Raw genomic sequence first — 17580 nt, forward strand, 5'->3', positions numbered from 1 at the left:
GGAGAAAAATATCTTCTCCCAGCGCGAAAATTTAAAAGAGCCAGGAATTGGCGGTTTCTTTTTTTTTTTTTTTTTTTTCACAGATGCAGGTTTCTTAACTCTTGCGCTGGTTCGACATGAGTTTGTGTTGTGTAGGAGGGGAGATTTAGTGCCTCTAAAGCCCTGTGATTGGCTCAAGACGCGGTGTTCTTCGTGCACTTTGTGGGAAAACGGATATTTTTTTCTGACGAGGTGCGAAGCACTCGGATGCTAGACTTTGGTCTAGAAGCATCTTCTGGTCGAAGCTCTGGCATGTGTGGGTGGTGCTTGGGACCTGTCCTGAGACCGACTTCTCTTGCGAGTAGTTAGTCCGGGGAGCCTGTGGTGAAGTTCTTACTGTACTGACAGTGTGACTTCAAACGTCTCAGACTACTCGTTTTCCGAGGGCACACTTATTCGTTTTTGGTTTACCAGTCTTGACGTGTGATATCCTTTTGCGCTCTGTCATATAAGTGAGCCAAATTGGTCCTTGGTACGACCAACGAACGGGTGTGTCACACACTGAAATCTACCGCGATTTCAGGGCTCTGGTAGAGAGTAGATTGCGATCCGTCTGCCTGATCGCCATACCGTGAGAGTTTGCATTTCTTTTGTGGCCGAGATCGATTCACAGGTACCGCCATATGCCTCGCCTCCGCCGCACACATCTCGCCACCTGCGAGTTACATCGCTGCACGAAGTAATCAGGGTAACATACCGCTGCTCCGGCATTATCAGGGCGTACAAATCCCAACAGCCACTTTCTCTCAGCTGCACCAATATAAACGTCTGTAGATTCGAACAGTCAAAGTCTCGGCGTCAAATTAACTCAGATTGCGTCATCCACATTTTTAGGGCCAGTGTACTTAACTCACTTCCGTCACCCAGGATCCTTGTCCATTTCGGTCTTAAACCACCTGTTAGTTGTTTACGATATGCTATAATAACGTGTTTAGCATAGATCATGTCTGTCTTTGTTTTTGGAAAATAAAAGTTGTCAGTAAACTAGATTTGGCATACATTTTCAATCAATCATTTTTATATAGCCCCAAACAGGTTAACTTTCAATGTATTTTGGACGTTATTGTGTTGTGCTGATATAACAGTCTTCCCCCTCGCTTGTGTGTCAGCTGTTGTTCCCTACTGACACCTGTGTGCATTTTATGAATAACTGTCTCAAAAAATAATTAAGTACGTGTCCAGACACTTTTTATATTTACATATTGTGCTATAATAGCATAAGTAATAACAACTTTGTGTCTCTAAAGTTAATTAAACAAAATATTTTGTTTTACAGGTTATGGGGAAGAAGGCATGTCTTTGGGTCTCAAAAATGAGGGACACTCGAATAGGGAAGTTGCTAGAAAATTGACAATTAACGACAAAACTATGGGATATGTGTTGAAGAAATAAAGCTGAAACTAGAAAGTCAAGTTTGAGGTACAAATGTGGTCGGAAATGAACCTGCAGTTCCAGATTGTGCAGGCAATGAAAATATAGCAAAGCAAGACAGAAGCTGAGTTATAGGCAGATCGCATAAAACAACATCCGAAATTCTGCTGAACGCATTCTCTGAAAATTATTTCGAGCAGTTAGTTCATGAGTCCACGCAAATAGTAAATGGTTGTGAAAACACACTTGACCTCTTAGCGACAAATAATACTGATTTAATAACGAGCATCAAAACCGGTACAGGGATTAGTGAACACAGGGTTGTCGTACCGAGGTTGAATATTGTAACCCCGAAATCCTCCGAAAATAAACGAAAAATATACCTATTCAAAAAAGCAGATAAAAATTCACTTGACGCCTTCCTGAGAGACAATCTCAGCTCCTTCCAAGTTAGTAATATAAGTGCATACCAGATGTGGCTTAAATTCAAAGAAATAGTATCGGCAGCAATTCAGAGATTTATACGAAATAAAGTAACAAACGACGGAGCTGATCCTCCTTGGTACACAAAACGGGTTAGAACAGTGTTGCAGAAGCAACGAAACAAACGTGCCAAATTTAAACAGACGCAAAATCCCCAAGATTGGCGATCTTTTACAAAAGCTCGAAATTTAGCGCGGACTTCAATGCGAGATCCTTATAACACTTTCCACAACGAAACTTTGTCTTGAAACCTGGCAGAAAATCGAAAGAGATTCTGGTCGTATGTGAAGTATGCTAGCGGCAAGAAATCAATGCCTTCTCTGCGCGATATCAATGGAGATACTATCGAAGACAGGGCTGCCAAAGCAGAGTTACTAAACACTGTCTTCCGAAATGCCTTCACAAAAGAAGACGAAGTAAATATTCCAGAATTCGAATCAAGAACAGCTGCCAACATGAGTAACGTAGAAGTAAATATCCTCTGAGTAGTGAAGCAACTTAAACCACTTAATAAAATCAAGTCTTCTGGTCCAGACTACATACCAATTAGGTTCCTTTCCGAGTATGCTGATGCATTAGCTCCATACTTGACAATAATATGAGGTTTGGAACTTAAATAGTGGCAACCATGTATTCACAACCGATACAAAAGGTTTACATGTTTGCACCTGTTACTGTCCTTCAAAGTAGCCACCAGCGTTGTGTAGAACCCGTTGCCAGCGATGTGGAAGGCGTAGTACACCGTTAGCAGAGGCTGTTCTGTTGATGGTGCGAATGGAGCGATCTACTGCCCGTCGAATCTCTGGAACAGTTCTGAAGCTAATGCCACGAAGTGGTTCCTTCATCTTCGGAATCAAATCAAAATCTCAAGGACTTAAGCAGTATTACTGTTCGTTTTTGGAGCATCAGCAGCGACCAGCTTTGCGAAAGAAGCAGCGACACTTTTTTGCGCAATGGTCCCATCATTTTGCACGACAATGCGTAGGCGCATACAGCGCAAGCTGTGGCTGCTCTGTTCGGTCGATGGGACTAGGACGTACTGTACCATCCACCACACTCCCCGGACTTAAGTACTTGTGACTTTGATTTGATTCCGAAGATGAAGGACGTGGCATTCGCTTCAGAACTGTTCCAGAGATTCGACAGGCAGTAGACATCTCCATTCGCACCATCAACAGAACAGGCTCTGCTAACGGTATACTACGCCTTCCACATCACTGACAACGGGTTCTACACAACTCTGGTGACTACTTTGAAGGACAGTAACAGGTGCAAACATGTAACCCTTTTGTATCGGTTGTGAATACATAGTTGCTACTATTTAAGTTTCAACCCTCGTATATGACGGTAAAAGAACTTTGACAGATATGTCCAAACGGAGGATACCATTGTAATCATAAAGCAATTATCTTTCCAATAAATTTTTTTTTTCTTTATTGAGTTTCGATTCCCCCCGAAGGGGGCGGGCTGGCAGCAGCTTAGCATGCCGCTCTTCAGCCTACAGAATTTGTTTTAGAAAGATGAAGATAATAAATAATAAAAACAGGCGATAAAATCGGAAACTTAAAGGGTAACATGGGGGAAAATCGTGGAACTTAAAACATAGAACAAAGGGTTTATGATGCTAATAAAATACATATGAATCAGACAGGTAAAATAATAGACAGACAATTAAAAACCACGGCGCCAGTCTGGTTTCTGTTCGCAAGAGATATAAAATTCACACCCAGCGACAGTGTGAGTTCTGTTCGCAACACTTTGGAAAGACGAACAACACTGAACATTCACTTCAACACTGCACTAAAGAGTTGGCACAAATATGACATACTACAGCCGAGGGCAGATGGGGAGAACCTGGACAGATGACTGGAAAGAAAAGGGAGGGGGACGAGAGGAAAAACGGTGGAGGGAGGGAGACGAGAGGAAAAACGGTGGAGGGAGGGGGGAAGGAGCCGATGGAGGACGAGGACCCATAAGAGGAGGGGGGGGGGTGCTGGGCAGATGTGACAGGTTGTGGGGAAAGGTAGAGGGGGGAAATACAAAAGGACTTGGGGAGGGGGGGAGAACGGAGGCAGGGAGAGGTAAGGTGGGGAGAAAACAGGATGGAAGGGGGGGAGCCCATGGAAAGGACAGAGCAGGGAGGGGTGAGTATCAGAGTTGATAGGAGGGATAACGTAACGTGTATCCACAGGACATGTGGCCTGTAATTGAAGAAGTGTCATGATGATCTCTCCATTGGCAAAAGATTCCGGAATAGTCCCCCATTCGGATCTCCGGGAGGGGACTGTCAAGGGGGAGGTTACCATGAGAAAAAGATTGAATAATCAACGAAAGGATAACGTTCTACGAGTCGGGGCGTGGAATGTCAGAAGCTTGAACGTGGTAGGGAAACTAGAAATTGAAGTGAAGTGGAAGGAAGACAAGGATTTCTGGTCAGATGAGTATCAGTTAATATCAACAGCAGCAGAAAATGGTATAACAGGTGTAGGATTCGTTATGAATAGGAAGGTAGGGCAGAGGGTGTGTTACTGTGAACAGTTCAGTGACCGGGTTGTTCTAATCAGAATCGACAGCAGACCAACACCGACAACGATAGTTCAGGTATACATGCCGACGTCGCAAGCTGAAGATGAACAGATAGAGAAAGCGTATGAGGATATTGGAAGGGTAATGCAGTATGTAAAGGGGGACGAAAATCTAATAGTCATGGGCGACTGGAATGCAGTTGTAGGGGAAGGAGTAGAAGAAAAGGTTACAGAAGAATATGGGCTTGGGACAAGGACTGAAAGAGGAGAAAGACTAATTGAGTTCTGTAACAAGTTTCAGGTAGTAATAGCGAATACCCTGTTCAAGAATCACAAGAGGAGGAGGTATACTTGGAAAAGGCCGGGAGATACGGGAAGATTTCAATTAGATTGCATCATGGTCAGACAGAGATTCCAAAATCAGATACTGGATTGTAAGGCGTACCCAGGAGCAGATATAGACTCAGATCACAATATAGTAGTGATGAAGAGTAGTCTGAAGTTCAAGACATTAGTCAGGAAGAATCAATACGCAAAGAATCAATACGCAAGTACTAAGGAATGACGAGATACGTTTGAAGTTCTCTAACGCTATAGATACAGCAATAAGGAATAGCGCAGTAGGCAGTACAGTTGAAGAGTAATCGGCAGCTCTAAAAAGGGCCATCACAGAACTTGGGAAGGAAAACATAGGTACAAAGAAGGTAGCTGCGAAGAAACCATGGGTAAGAGAAGAAATACTTCAGTTGATTGATGAAAGGAGGAAGTACAAACATGTTCCGGGAAAATCAGGAATACAGAAATACAAGTCGCTGAGGAATGAAATAAATAGGAAGTGCAGGGAAGCTAAGACGAAATGGCTGCAGGAAAAATGTGAAGACATCGAAAAAGATATGATTGTCGGAAGGACAGACTCAGCATACAGAAAAGTCAAAACAACCTTTGGTGACATTAAAAGCAACGGTGGTAACATTAAGAGTGCAACGGGAATTCCACTGTTAAATGCAGAGGAGAGAGCAGATAGGTGGAAAGAATACATTGAAAGCCTCTATGAGGGTGAAGATTTGTCTGATGTGATAGAAGAAGAAACAGGAGTCGATTTAGAAGAGATAGGGGATCCAGTATTAGCATCGGAATTTAAAAGAGCTTTGGAGGACTTACGGTCAAATAAGGCACAAGGGATAGATAACATTCCATCAGAATTTCTAAAATCATTGGGGGAAGTGGCAACAAAACGGCTATTCACGTTGGTGTGTAGAATGTATGAGTGTGGCGATATACCATCTGACTTTCGGAAAAGCATCATCCAGACAATTCCGAAGACGGCAAGAGCTGACAAGTGAGGGAATTATCGCACAATCAGCTTAACAGCTCATGCATCGAAGCTGCTTACAAGAATAATATACAGAAGAATGGAAAAGAAAATTGAGAATGCGCTAGGTGACGATCAGTTTGGCTTTAGGAAAAGTAAAGGGACGAGAGAGGCAATTCTGACGTTACGGCTAATAATGGAAGCAAGGCTAAAGAAAAATCAAGACACTTTCAAAGCATTTGTTGACCTGGAAAAAGCGTTCGACAATATAAAATGGTGCAAGCTGTTCGAGATTCTGAAAAAGTAGGTGTAAGCTATAGGGAGAGACGGGTCATATACAATATGTACAACAACCAAGAGGGAATAATAAGAGTGGACGATCAAGAACGAAGTGCTCGTATTAAGAAGGGTGTAAGACAAGGCTGTAGCCTTTCGCCCCTACTCTTCAGTCTGTACATCGAGGAAGCAATGATGGAAATAAAAGAAAGGTTCAGGAGTGGAATTAAAATACAAGGTGAAAGGATATCAATGATACGATTCGCTGATGACATTGCTATCCTGAGTGAAAGTGAAGAAGAATTAAATGATCTGCTGAACGGAATGAACAATCTAATGAGTACACAGTATGGTTTGAGAGTAAATCGGAGAAAGACGAAGGTAATGAGAAGTAGTAGAAATGAGAACAGCGAGAAACTTAACATCAGGATTGATGGTCACGAAGTCAATGAAGTTAAGGAATTCTGCTACCTAGGCAGTAAAATAACCAATGACGGATGGAGCAAGGAAGACATCAAAAGCAGACTCGCTATGGCTGAGGATGTACGTCTGGAGTACAGCATTGTATGGTAGTGAAACATGGACTGTGGGAAAACCGGAACAGAAGAGAATTGAAGCATTTGAGATGTGGTGCTATAGACGAATTGAAAATTAGGTGGACTGATAAGGTAAGGAATGAGGAGGTTCTACGCAGAATCGGAGAGGAAAGGAATATGTGGAAAACACTGATAAGCAGAAGGGACAGGATGATAGGACATCTGCTAAGACATGAGGGAATGACTTCCATGGTACTAAAGGGAGCTGTAGAGGGCAAAACCTGTAGAGGAAGACAGAGATTGGAATACGTCAAGCAAATAATTGAGGACGTAGGTTGCAAGTGCTACTCTGAGATGAAGAGGTTAGCACAAGAAAGGAATTCGTGGCGGGCCGCATCAAACCAGTCAGTAGACTGATGACCCAAAAAAAAAGGAGGGATAAATGGAGGGAGAGAGGGCATCATCCGGGAGTGGGAGTTGATGGAAGCCACCTTGGAAAAGGAGATGAAGGGTGTAGAGATGGAGGGTAGGGGGGATACAACAGTGAAGGTGTGGCAGGGGGTGGGGAGGGGAGATGAGAGGAGCAACCAGGGGGTGAGGGGGATCAAGGCGGCGGGAGGTGTAGAGTATGCGGATGTGTTCGAGGAATGGGAGCACATGGGGGAAAGGAATGAGGTCATAGAGGATCTGCATGGGGGACGGGAGGTGTATGCGGAAGGCGAGGCAGAGTGCATGACGCACAAGGACCTAGAGGGACTTATAGAATGTGGGGGGGGGGGGGGCAGATATCCAGGCGGGACTGGCATAACAGAGGATGGGACGGATTAAGGATATGTAGGTGTGGAGGATGGTAGAGGGTTGTAAGCCCCATGTCCAGCCGTAGAGGAGTTTGAGGAGTCAGAGGCGGTTGTGGGCTTTGGATTGGATGGAGCAGAGATGAGGGATCCAGGTGAGGTGACGGTCAATGGTGAGGCCAAGGTAGGTGAGGGTGGGGGTGAGGCGGACAGGACAGACGCAGACAGTAAGGGAGAAATCCAGGAGCCGGAAGGAGTGAGTGGTACGACCTACGATGATTGCCTGGGTCTTGGAAGGGTTGATTTTCAGGAGCCACTGCTTACACCGTGCGGCAGAAAGGTCAAGGTGATTCTGGAGAAAGCGTTGGGACCGTTGGAGGGTAGGAGCGAGAGCAAGGAATGCGGTGTCATCAGCATACTGCAAGAGGTGTACTGGAGGGGGTTCCAATAAAAAAACTCTAACAAAATATCTAGAACTGTTACAGACATACAGCATTTTAAAATTTTTTCCGAAATTCGAATCTTCAAAATGGCGTTCGCAGTGTCATCTTTGGAGGCTTGTATCTCGGGGCAGGATTTTTTTGGAGAAAACAAAGAAATACATGTTTTTTACTTACTCCTGAATTTTAACATACGCTAAATTCAATAACGTCCGAGACTATGAAGGTAACCCCCTGCCTGAAGTGATACGGATTATGCCTACCGCGTCACTTGCTTGCAACGCCATCAGGTGGCATCTGACGTCGCGGACGGCAGTGGTCATGAGGTTTTGGCTTATCAGATCAATCGCTGTTGCTGGTTTACTTGTTTACTAGCTCGCCGAAGGACCGGAGATTGTAGGGAAAGCCGTGGCGTGTCAGGTGAAATAAATTATTTTAACTACTATTGAAAAAGTTAGAAAAATAGGGGTTGCATTCGAAACGCTACGGGACACGGGATCTGATAAAAAAATAGACAAAATAAGAGATTTCCCGGGATATAAGGGATAACTGGCAACCCTAATCCAGAAGAGGAATTTAAGAAAGTGTAAAGCTGTGATGAGTAATGTGTTCTAAAGGAGAGGGAAGGATTAAGATTTACATAGGTTCAATTACAGGATTAAATACCGTGATATCCTTAAATGCTGAAAGGGATCATTTCACTGCTGGAAACCTTGGGCCATTCAATTTCCAATACGACAATGCTAGCAGTCAGCTTGCCAGGGTTGCACAGGAGTATTGCGCAGATCTGGGTATTGAGCAGTTATGGTGGCCCCCAAATTTTCCGAAGATGAATCGTATTGAGAATTTGTGGGCGATTATGTCTAAAAAAAACTAATAAAATTGTTCACGTCTGGTACCTTGAAATTGAACCTGGTACATGTGAAAACTTGTCCATTCAATGACAGATAGAGTTCAAATCCTTAAAAAGTCACGGGGCGAACCCACAAGATAGTAATTTAGATGCAATATGTTCTGCACAACTTAATTTCACTTACAACAAAAAAAACAAATTTAATAAACCAAAGAAATGTAGCTACTTTGTTGCTGTTATAACATTCATCAAGTAACCTTTGTTGGTGCGGATATTATTACTCACGCAAACAATAACTAATGTAAAATACTTGACAATGACTATCGTAAAATACGTGGCCATCCGGAGCGAGCTAAGGTGGAATAACCACATAAGTGACTTTCAGGAAAAGCAGGTCCCAGGCTGAGATTCATTAGGAGAATCTTGCGATTCATCCAGAAAAGTAGTGGCTTGCACAACTCTTGTTCGACCGCTTCTTTAGTACTGTTCGTCAGTAAGGGTAGGATTAACAGAAGAGATGGAGAAGGTGCAACGAAGAACGCCACGTTTCTTCACTGAATTAAACTTGGCGCGACAGCGTTCCAGGGGATGCTCAACAAATTCTAGTGGCAGGCGCTGCAAGAGAAGCGTTGTGTATTACATAGAGGTTTACTGTTGAAATTTCAGGAGTATGTTCGAAGAACAGTCGGGCAGCATATTACTTCCGCCATATACATCTCCCGAGACGACGACGACGAGGAAACAGACGAATGAGAGCTCGTACGGGAGGTGATAGACAGTCCCTCTTCCCATCGACTATTCACGACTAGAACACGGAAGTGGCAAAAGTTAGTTGTGCCACAGGTACCCTCCGCCATGCAACGTAAGGTGGTTTGCAGAGTATATACACTCCTGGAAATTGAAATAAGAACACCATGAATTCATTGTCCCAGGAAGGGGAAACTTTATTGACACATTCCTGGGGTCAAATACATCACATGATCACACTGACAGAACCACAGGCACATAGACACAGGCAACAGAGCATGCACAATGTCGGCACTAGTACAGTGTATATCCACCTTTCGCAGCAATGCAGGCTGCTATTCTCCTATGGAGACGATCGTAGAGATGCTGGATGTAGTCCTGTGGAACGGCTTGCCATGCCATTTCCACCTGGCGCCTCAGTTGGACCAGCGTTCGTGCTGGACGTGCAGACCGCGTGAGACGACGCTTCATCCAGTCCCAAACATGCTCAATGGGGGACAGATCCGGAGATCTTGCTGGCCAGGGTAGTTGACTTACACCTTCTAGAGCACGTTGGGTGGCACGGGATACATGCGGACGTGCATTGTCCTGTTGGAACAGCAAGTTCCCTTGCCGGTCTAGGAATGGTAGAACGATGGGTTCGATGACGGTTTGGATGTACCGTGCACTATTCAGTGTCCCCTCGACGATCACCAGTGGTGTACGGCCAGTGTAGGAGATCGCTCCCCACACCATGATGCCGGGTGTTGGCCCTGTGTGCCTCGGTCGTATGCAGTCCTGATTGTGGCGCTCACCTGCACGGCGCCAAACACGCATACGACCATCATTGGCACCGAGGCAGAAGCGACTCTCATCGCTGAAGACGACACGTCTCCATTCGTCCCTCCATTCACGCCTGTCGCGACACCACTGGAGGCGGGCTGCACGATGTTGGGGCGTGAGCGGAAGACGGCCTAACGGTGTGCGGGACCGTATCCCAGCTTCATGGAGACGGTTGAGAATGGTCCTCGCCGATACCCCAGGAGCAACAGTGTCCCTAATTTGCTGGGAAGTGGCGGTGCGGTCCCCTACGGCACTGCGTAGGATCCTACGGTCTTGGCGTGCATCCGTGCGTCGCTGCGGTCCGGTCCCAGGTCGACGGGCACGTGCACCTTCCGCCGACCACTGGCGACAACATCGATGTACTGTGGAGACCTCACGCCCCACATGTTGAGCAATTCGGCGGTACGTCCACCCGGCCTCCCGCATGCCCACTATACGCCCTCGCTCAAAGTCCGTCAACTGCACATACGGTTCACGTCCACGCTGTCGCGGCATGCTACCAGTGTTAAAGACTGCGATGGAGCTCCGTATGCCACGGCAAACTGACTGACACTGACGGCGGCGGTGCACAAATGCTGCGCAGCTAGCGCCATCCGACGGCCAACACCGCGGTTCCTGGTGTGTCCGCTGTGCCGTGCGTGTGATCATTGCTTGTACAGCCCTCTCGCAGTGTCCGGAGCAAGTATGGTGGGTCTGACACACCGGTGTCAATGTGTTCTTTTTTCCATTTCCAGGAGTGTAGGATGCTCCTGGAGACATGGTCAGTATTTAGGGATAAGACTGGAACGCTTACTTCAAGCGTAAAACTCCATATGGCTATATACCCTAATCCATTGGTTTCCGAGATAGAACGCATCTGATGTTTTTAGGCTAGAGTCCCGCACGTATGTATCTTACTGTCCAACTTGTTTGACGTTTTATTCTTCTCAAACTCTGTTAGAATTGTCGATCACAATGTTTAATATTTAAAAAGAAAAAGACACACACAATACTGGTGTAATATTCTACAATACTTATTTTTAATATTATTAATTAAAATAATACAAGAAATATATAAAGTTAACAAACACTGAAGAGCCAAAGAAACTGCTACTCCTTCCTAATAACGTGTAGGACCCCCGCGAGCACGCAGAAGTGCCGCAACACGACGTGGCATGGACTCGACTAATGTCTGAAGTAGTGCTGGAGGGAACAGACACCATAAATTCTGCAGGGGGTGGAGATCTCTTCTGCACAGCACGTTGCAAGGCATATCAGATATACTCAACCATGTTCATGTCTGGGGAGTTTGGTGGTCAGCGGAAGTGTTTAAACTCAGAAGAGTGTTCCTAGAGCCACTCTGTAGCAATTCTGCACGTGTCGAGTGTCGCATTGTCCTGTTGGAATTACCCAAGCCATCGGAATACACAATGGACATGAATGGATGCAGGTAATCAGACAGGATGCTTAATTACATGTTAGTAGTCCGTGCCTCCACTACATACGTGACTATGCTCTCTACAATCGACTTATACATGATTCCTTTTACATTTCTGCTCCATAAGACTGAGCTGAGCATCCCAACAATCTTCCTTCCTTTGCTAATTCTTTTACTAATTTCTACCTCTGATTTTTCCCTCCATCTCTAAAACGGTTCCAAAATATCAGAAAGTATTGACCTCCATAATTCTCTTTCCCTTTATGTATAAGTCAGCTGGATCATTAATGTCGTATTCTGTTTTCAGATAATTAATCTTCGCTCCCCAGTTTCTGTATTCCATTCCTAATTGGTTACATATATAACGTGCATACTCCCTGTCTTGTGCTATAACTACTTCATCATCAGAAAATGTTAAGTGATGTAAATAAACTCCGTCCCCTTGCGTTTACGGGACCACGCCTTATGACTAATGTGTCTATAGATTTTAAATAATGTTGGTGATGTGGGGCAGTCTTGTAATAGACCATGGCCTGTTCTAAATTTCTGTGAAAGTGTATTATCAATTTTCACCTGACATACATTGAAGCGCAAGAGAAACTAGTATAGAGGTGCGTATTCAAATACAGAGAGATATAAGCAGGCAGAATACGACGCTGCGGTCGGCAGCGCCCATATAAGACAAGTGTCTGTCGCAGTTGTTAGATCGATTACTGCTGCTAAAATGGCAGGTTATCAATATTTAAGTGAGTTTGAACGTGGTGTTACAGTCCGTGCACGGGCGATGGAACACAGCATCTACGACGTAGCGATGAAGTGGGGATTTTCTCGTACGACCACTTCACGAGTGTACCGTGAATATCAGGAATCCGGTAAAACATCAGATCTTCCACATCACTGCCGCCGGAAAAAGATCCTACAAGAACGGGACCAACGGCGACTGAAGACAATCGTTCAACGTGACAGAATTGCAACCCTTCCGCAAACTGCTGCAGATTTCAGTGCTAGGTCACGAACAAGTCCCAGCTTGCGAACCATTCAACGAAACAGCATCCATATGGTCTTTCGGAGCCGAAGGTCCACTGCCGGCCGCGGTGGTCTAGCGGTTCTAGGCGCGCAGTCCGGAACCGCGCGGCTGCTACGGTCGCAGGTTCGAATCCTGCCTCGGGCATGGATGTGTGTGATGTCCTTAGGTTGGTTAGGTTTAAGTAGTTCTGATGACCACAGATGTTAAGTCCCATAGTACTCAGAGCCATTTGAACCATTTTTTGAAGGTCCACTCGTGTAGCGTTGATGACTGCACGACGCAAAGCTTTACACCTCGCCTGGGCCCGTTAATACCGACAATGGACTGTTGATGCCAGGAAACATGTTGCCTGGTCGGACGAGTCTTGTTTAAAACTGTATCGAGCGGATGGACGTGTACGGGTATGGAGGAAACCTCACGAATCCATGGACGCTGCATGTCAGCAGGGGACTGTTCAAGCTGGTGGAGGCTCTGTAATGGTGTGGGGTGGGTGCAGTTGGAGTGGTATGGGACTCCCTGACACGTCTGGATACGACAATGACAGATGGCACGCACGTAAACATCCTGCATCCATTCATGTCCATTGTGCATTGCGATGGACTTGGGCAATTCCAGCAGGACAATGCGACACCCCACACGTCCAGAATTGCTACAAAGTGGCTTCAGGAACACTCTACTGAGTTTAAACACTTCCGCTGTCCGCCAAACTCCCCAGACATGAACATTATTGAGCATATCTGGGATGCCTTGCAACGTGCTGTTCGGAAGAGATCTCCACCCCCTCGCACTCTTACCGATTTGTGGACAGCCCTGCAGTATTCATGGTGTCAGTTCCCTCCACCACTACTTCAGATAGGCCATGCCACGTCGTGTTGTGCACTTCTGCGTGACTGCTGGGCCATACACGATATTAGGCAGGTGTACCAGTGTCTTTGGCGCTTCCGTGTATTATTCTACAGTGAACGGAATGAACAACACACGTAGTAACTGATGGTCCCAGGAAAATCCACACGTTACAGTGGAAACCAATTTCAAGTTTCGTTTTTCGATCAATCGTGAGACGTGCTAATTCAGCTTCTGGTTTATTTAATCTTGTGTTTTTTCTGGTTGTTCCGTCCTGCATGTTCGGTATTTTGTGACACCGTGCGGCATGATCGGTAACATGTTGGTAGGTACGGTCATTTTAAACGAGCGAACGAAATTATTTGAATATTTTTAGAACAATTCGTTGGTTGAGCACTTTGAGGACGTTCCTTTGGCTTGCTATGTACTTCCAGCATGACGGAGTTCCTTCACATTTTGTCAGACGACTGAGGGACTATCTAAACAGCATTTACCCTAATTGCTGGATTGTTCTTGGTAATATACTTAATTAGCCACTGAGATCACCAGACCTTACGCCATTAGGTTTTTGTTTATGGGTTTAGATGAAGTCTGAGGTGTAAAAACGAAAGGTGATTAAACTAGATGAACTGCTTGGCCGCATCACGCACGATGCTGTCTTTATTATGGAGGGCGCCGGCCGGTGTGGTCGAGCGGTTCTAGGCGCTTCAGTCTGGAACCGCGTGACCGCTACGATCGTAGGTTCGAATCCTGCCTCGGGCATGGATGTGTGTGATGTCCTTAGGTTAGTTAGGTTTAAGTAGTTCTAAGTTCTAGGGGACTGATGACCTCAGATGTTAAGTCCCATAGTGCTCAGAGCCATTTGAACCATTTTATTAGGGAGGGTGGAGAGGCACTCAGACATCCAACACAACATGGTCTCTCCCAAGAGGGCACAAATGCGTCAAAGTTAGTGATGGAATATTCGGACATTTATTGCGAATTTTACAACACCTTTAATGTGACGTAAACGAGAACGTTTAGAGGTCAAGGTGTTATTTTTCAGTTGATACTTTGTAAAACGCATGTTTAAGGTTTGTTAACTGTTGTACACATATATATGTGTAAACCTGACAATGTACTGAATAATCCAGAAAATAAATAACAATGTACATTATGTGATCAAAAGTATCGGGACACCTCCAAAAAGATACATTTTTCGTATTAGGTGCATTGTGCTGCCACCTACTGCCAGGTTCTCCATATCAGCGACCTTAGTAATCATTAGACATAGTGAGAGAGCAGAATGGGACCCTCCGCGGATCTCACGGACTTCGAAAGTGGTCAGGTGACTGGGTGTCATACGTCTGTACGCGAGATTTCCACACTCCCTAAACATCCCTAGGCCCCCTTTTTCCGATGTGATAGTGAACTGGAAACATGAAGGGACACATACAGCACAAAAGTGCACAGGCCGACCTCGTCTGTTGACTGACAGAGACCGCCGACAGTTGAATAGCGCCGTAATAGGTAGACATCTATCCAGACCATCACACAGGAATTGCAAACTGCATCAGGATCCACTGCAAGCAGTATGACAGGTGGGAGATGAGAAAACTGGATTTAATGGTCGAACGACTCATAAGCCACACATCACGCCGATAAATGCCGAACGACACCTCCCTTGGTGTAAGGTGCGTAAACATTGGACGATCGAACAGTGCAAAAACGTTGTCTGGAGTGACGTATCACGATACACAATGTGGCGATCCGATGGCAGGGTGTGTGTATGGCGAATGCCCGGTGAATACCAGCGTGCGTAGTGCCAACAGTAAAATTCGAAGGCGGTGGTGTTACGGTGTGGTCGTGTTTTTCATGGAGGAGGCTTACACCACTTGTTGTTTTGCGTGCCACTATCACAGCACAGGCCTACATTGATGTTTTAAGCACCTTCTTGCTTCCCACTGTTGAAGAGCAATTCGAGGATGGCAATTGTATCTTTCAACACGATCGAGCACCTGTTCATAATGCACGGCCTGTGGCGATGCGGTTACACGACAATAAGATCCCTGTAATGGACTGGCCTGCACAGAGTCCTGACCTGAATCCTACAGAATACCTTTGGGATGGTTTGAAACGCCGACTTCGTGCCAGGCCTCACCGACCGACATTGATACCTCTCCTCAGTTCAGCACTCCGTGAAGAATGGGCTGCCATTCCGCAAGAAATCTTCCAGCACCTGGTTGAACGTATGTCTGCGAGAGTGGAAGCTGTCATCAAGGCTAAGCGTGGGCCAGCACCATACTGAATTCCAGCATTACCGATGGAGGGCGCCACGAACTTGACAGTCATTTTCAGCCAGATGTCCGGATACTTTTGATCACATAGTGTATATTACATGTGTTCTGTCTCGAAAACTATTCGGAATAGGGAGATTTTTTTCCTCAAATTTTCGTTCCCGACATAACCCTGAATACTGACCCGTCCTCCTGGGACACCCTATAGATGTAGATATAAGCTTACCTGTTGCGCATGAGAAGATGCGTCGGTCTTGATATTCCACGTTACTGTTTGCCACAAGCCTGAGTGCCAAACAGTCTTCGAAAAACACGAGGATGCTACCTGACACCTGCAGTCAAGATATTCCCTCAGAAAACAGGTTTGATAGTGTGAAGGTTCGATTCTCGCAACTGTAGCTATGTTGCCCTGAGGCTGACGCACGGAAGATGGTTGCTTGCAGCTCCGGTGCCGAGTAGCTACTGCGCCACATAATCTGTTGGCCAGACGGTCGCCTGCGAACACACAGATACCGCCTGGCCTATCTGTTGTTCTAGACAGGGCAGGTCACGCTCCTACCTAGCACTGAATGGTCCGCTTCCGTGATGGCGTTACTCAAGAAACTGACTCTTCAATCATATGTGAGAGATGCATTTCCCTCTGCGAATCGACCACATAAAATTGTTGCTCTTCTATATTTACACCTACACTCTATGTACCATTGTCAAGTGCATGGCAGATGATATTTCCAGTTGTGCCACGTATCAGTGTTTCTCACTGTTCCATACTACTACTACTACTATTACTATTTTAGAACAATGAAACTTCTTTATTTAAATTAGTGTGTCTGTACTTAAATTGCTGAATGACTGAGAAGATGAAACGCATACGTTATTGGAATCTGAAACAGCTGAGTAAAACTGAACGCACTGAGGCTACTTTCTCTTTCCTTTTTCTTATCATGTCAACACTGACCCACAATATTCTAGCGCAACGGAATCTGACTGCCCCCCCCCCCCCCCCACAAAAAAAAAATTACATCCTGACTTCAAATAATTAATCCTGAATAAGAAGCAGTCCTGGCAATAACCTATACATTTCATTAAGCATCTACCTCACAAAAATCTTCATTTCGCGAACTACTGCAATACAGCGAGCGTCAATACTGCAGGCTAAATAAAAGAGTCTAACTACTAAAGCCACTAACTACTAATAGGCATGTGGATAGCAAAGGGAAGATTTTGTTGCAAACCAAATAATATATTTTTTACCTTAATAATGTGACATCCAGTTCAAACACGAATATAAATCGTCAGTGACATCCAGTACAAAGATATGTAATCATGAATAATTTTCAGTCTCCAAGTCGGATACTTCCAGATCGCTAGCCTACGCTAACACTTCACACCTCCACCCCCCATCAATGCTAACTTCTCACATTTAACATCCATCACTGCTGGCTGTTCACCTCTAACTGCCCGACAGTACTGCTGGCGACGAGCTTCCAACTTTCCAACAGTACTGGCGATTAACTTCCAACAATGTGTCCAACCACCCACAGAGTCTCTTACAAAGAAAGTCAGAGATCCAATGCAAAGCGCTACACAGCGCTACCAACACACTTGCAACATACCTATGAGGAGTCTGTCACCTGTCATGGCGAACCTGTACGAAGTGTGTTCAAGAAGTTACGAGAATTTTTCTTTCTCTTAAGGAATCTTTATGTATTCCTCAGGGTAGCAATTTCACTATCTTGAATTTTCTGCTCCAATGACAGTGTTATCACATAGCTTGTGTGGAACCAGTTACACGTCGTGCTCCAGTATATCTGACGCTGCA

The sequence above is a fragment of the Schistocerca nitens genome, chromosome 10 (genome assembly GCF_023898315.1).
Source record: "Schistocerca nitens isolate TAMUIC-IGC-003100 chromosome 10, iqSchNite1.1, whole genome shotgun sequence".
NCBI classification, from domain to species: Eukaryota; Metazoa; Arthropoda; class Insecta; order Orthoptera; family Acrididae; genus Schistocerca; species Schistocerca nitens.